We start from the raw sequence: 4,048 nt of genomic DNA, 5'->3' as shown, positions 1-4,048 counted from the left end.
ACACTGGCCTTCACCAGTCAGGGCATTGGATGTAGAGGTTAGGCAGTTATGTTGCAGTCATACAGGACATTGATGAGGCTGCACTTGGAGGATTATGTTCAGTTTTGGTCACCTTGTGTTTTAGAGGTTTACAAGGATGTTGCCTGCACTCAATTGTCGGAGTTGTAGCAAGAGGTTGGGCAAGCTGGGCGGCACGGTAGCTTGCCCAACCTGCTGCCTGATAGCACCAGGGACCCGGCCTCCATTCCAGCTTCTGCTGACTGTTTGTGTGTAGTTTGCACCTTCTTCCCATGCGTCTGTGGATTTCCTCTGCGGGTTTGGTTTCATTTCACAATGCAAAGATGTGTAGGTCAGGTCAATTGATCATGCTAAATTGCCAATAATGTTCAGCAATGTGTAGGGCTGGTGCATTAATCATGGGTAAATGTAGTGGAATGAGTCTGGACTGATTACTCTTTGGAATGTTGGTGTCAACTTGTTGGGCCAAATGGCCTGTTACCACACTGAAAGAATTCTATGCAGCTAGGGCTTTCTTTTCTTTGGAGCATAGGAGATTGAGTAGGGACCTTATAGATATCTCTAAGATCATGAGAGGCATGGATAGAGTGAATGCTCTCAGTCTTTTCCCCATGTTTGGGGTATCAAGGACTGGAGGGCATCAGTTTAAGATTAGAGGGAAAAAAATGAACGGGAAGCTGAGGGGCACCTGTTTTACACATATGGTGGTATGCATGTGGATTGAGATGCCAGCGGAAGTGGTTTAGGCTGATACATTAAGTACATTTTAAAGGCAGTTAGACAAATACGTGTATAGGAAAGGATTAGAAGGATATGGGACAAGTGCAGAGAAATGGGGTTTGCGAAGATGCACATTTTGGTTGGCATGGACTAGTACATGTGGAAAGGAGTGTATTTGTGTTATAGCAATCTATGACTCCACGACTTTGACCCCTCCCAGTCTCTGTAACCTCCGCCAATCTCTGCAGCCTGTACGTCTCTGCAATCCCTTTCTGCCCCAACATTCCTCCCTATACTTATAAATTTCTCCAATCAGGACACTCCTCGCAATTTCTGTAACCGTGTCATGCCCTTACAAACTCACCCTATCTCTGTCTCCTCCTCCACCTCCTACAACCCCTCCATATCTCTGTAAGGTCCTCTGATCCCTATACACTCTCCCTATCTCTGTCACCTCCTCTAGCCCCGACATATCCTCCCTATCTTTGTAAAGTCCTCCAGCCCCTATATCCTCTCCCTGTCTCTGCACATGTCCCGATCGATGCAACCTCATCTGGTCCCGACACATCTGTGTAACCTCCACCAGTCACCTGCACACTCTTCCTTTATCAGTAACCTCCTCTAATAGCCTACACCACTCACTATCTCTGTCACCTTACACAGTCGTTTCAAACCCTCCTATCTCTCACCTCTTCGAGTCCCCTACACCACCTCTATATCGATGTAATCTCCTCCAGCCCCTACACCTCTCTCTATCTCAGTAACCGCCTCCAGCCCCTACACTCCTCCCTATCTCTGCAAGCTCCTCCAGCCCCTGCAACCCGTCCCAATCATTGTATCCTTCTCCAACGCTTACATTCCTCTCTACCTCTGTAGCACCCTGCAGGCCCCTACCCCTCCCTATCTCCGTAACGTCCTCCCACCACTACATCCTGGAGCTGGAGCTGGATGAACGTCGGATCATTTGGGAGGCTAAGGGGGTGATAGAAAGGAATTATATGAAGGTAGTCATACCTATGTTACATTTAACTGTAGCTGGGCGACCGTCAGAAAAATGAAAGGCAGTTACTGCACGGAGCACCTCGGGCTGCTTCCCTCAAATATGAGTATACCACTTTATATACTGTTGGGGGACGACCTACCCGAGGAAGCTCAGAACGGCCAGGTGCCTGGCAATGAGCGTGGCTCTGTGACTCAGAAGGGAAGGGGAGAGAATAGGAGAGCGGTAGGGATAGCAAATTCAATGGTGAGAAAGTAGACAAGAGATTCTGTGTTCGCAAACAAGACTCCTGAATATTGCATACTGTTCTGGACACCGCATTATAGGGAGGATGTGAAAGCTTTGGAAAGGGTTCATAGAAGATTTAGTAGGATGTTGCCTGGTATGGAACAAATGTCTTACGAGGAACAGCTAAGGGACTCGAAATTGTTTTCATTAGAGAGAAGAAGGTTGAGAAATGACTTAATTGAGACATATAAGATAAGCAGAGGGGTAAATAGGTTGGACAATGAGGGCGTTTTTCCTCTGATGGTGATGGCTAGTACGAGGGGAAAAAACTTTACATTGAACCGTGTTATAGGACAGATATCAGAGGTAGTGTCTTAATTCAGACAGCAGTAGGGGCGCGAAAAGCACTGCCTGCAAAAGTAGTAGACTTGCCAATAATAAGGACATTTAAATGGTCATTGGATAGGCATGTGGACGAGAATGGAATAGTGTAGGTTAGGGCTTCAGATTGGTTTCACAGGTTGCCGCAGCATCGAGGGCAGAAGAGTTGTATTGCACTGGAATGTTCTTTGTTCTATGAATAATATGCTGCCTCACAGGTGCCTGGAAGGAGAAAGTGAGGACTGCAGATGCTAGAGATCAGAGCTGAAAGTGTGTTGCTACTTTAACAAAAGTATGTGGTTCCTTTGGAGAGGGTGTAGAGGAGGTCAAACAGGATGTTGCCTGCTATGATGGTCGCTAGCTATGAAGTTGAACAGATTAGGATTTATTTTAGAAAGATGGAACTTGAGGGAGTGACCGGATTGTGTCTACAAAATCAAGAGATTTATAGAATCTTTTTTCCAAGAGTGGTGGACTCAATTACTCGAGGTCAAAGGTTCAAGGTGAGACCAGAAAATTTTAAGGCAGGTATGTGTGGAAAGTCCTTAATGCAGGTGGTGCTGGGTACTGGAATGAGTTGCCAGCAGAGATAGTAGTTGCGGACGCGATAGTATCATGTAAGTTGTCTCTGGACAGATACATGAATGGGCAGGGAGCAGAGGGAACAGATCCTCAGAAAATAGGCGAAAGATTCAGAGAGAGGATCTGGATTGATGAACATTTGTAGGACCGAAGGGACTATTCCTGTGCTATAATTGTCTTTGTTCTTTGATCTTTGACGACCTCCCTTTCTGCAGCGTAATGTTGTCCCTAATTGTCAACACCACTCATTTTACCTCCGTGCCCATTCCTTTTGAAACATCTATACGCCAGAACATTTAGGGTGACACAGTGACACAGTGGTCAGCACTGCTGCCTCACAGCACTGGAGACCCGGGTTCAAGTCCCACCTCAGGCAACTGTCTGTGTGGAGTTTGCGCATTCTCCCTGTGTCTGTGTGGGTTTCCTCCGGGTGCTCCGGTTTCCTCCCACAGTCCAAAAATGTGCAGGTTAGGTGCATTGGCCATGTTAAATTGTCCATAGTGTTAGGTGAAGGGGTAAATGTAGGGGAATGGGTCTGGGTGGGTTGCTCTTTGGAGGGTCAGTGTGGACTTGTTGGGCCGAAGGGCTTGTTTCCACACTGTAAGTAATCTAAAAAGAAACATTCACCAGCCATTACTGAGCCTATGGTATCCAAGTCTGCATTCTGGGCACAACATCGTAGCTCAAAGTACTGATCCATGGTCTCAGTTCATCACCCATATTCCAGATACTTCTTGCGTTAAAATAGACACACTTCAACCCACCACACTGGCTTTGCCCAGTTAACTGTCTCTTTCCTCACAGACTCTTGTGCATGCTATTTCTGCATGTCAACCAGCACTGCCTGCAACAGTGGTACATCTACTACAAACCAACTGACTCCCACAGCTACCTGGACTACACCTCCTCCCATCCTGCCCCCTGTAAAAACGCCATCCCATTCTCCCAATTCCTTCGTCTCCGCCGCATCTGCTCCCAGGAGGACCAGTTCAAAATACGTACAACACAGATGGCCTCCTTCTTCAAGGACCGCAATTTCCCCCCCGACGTGGTCGACGGTGCCCTCCACCGCATCTCCTCCACTTCCCGCTCCTCCGCCCTTGAGCCCCGCCCCTCCAA

The sequence above is a fragment of the Chiloscyllium plagiosum genome, unplaced genomic scaffold (assembly GCF_037043375.1).
Source record: "Chiloscyllium plagiosum isolate Xiang-an unplaced genomic scaffold, Cpla_swu_hap1 HiC_scaffold_41, whole genome shotgun sequence".
Lineage (NCBI taxonomy): Eukaryota > Metazoa > Chordata > Chondrichthyes > Orectolobiformes > Hemiscylliidae > Chiloscyllium > Chiloscyllium plagiosum.
The sequence above is the reverse complement of the archived record's forward strand: the minus strand, read 5'-3'. Positions refer to the sequence as shown.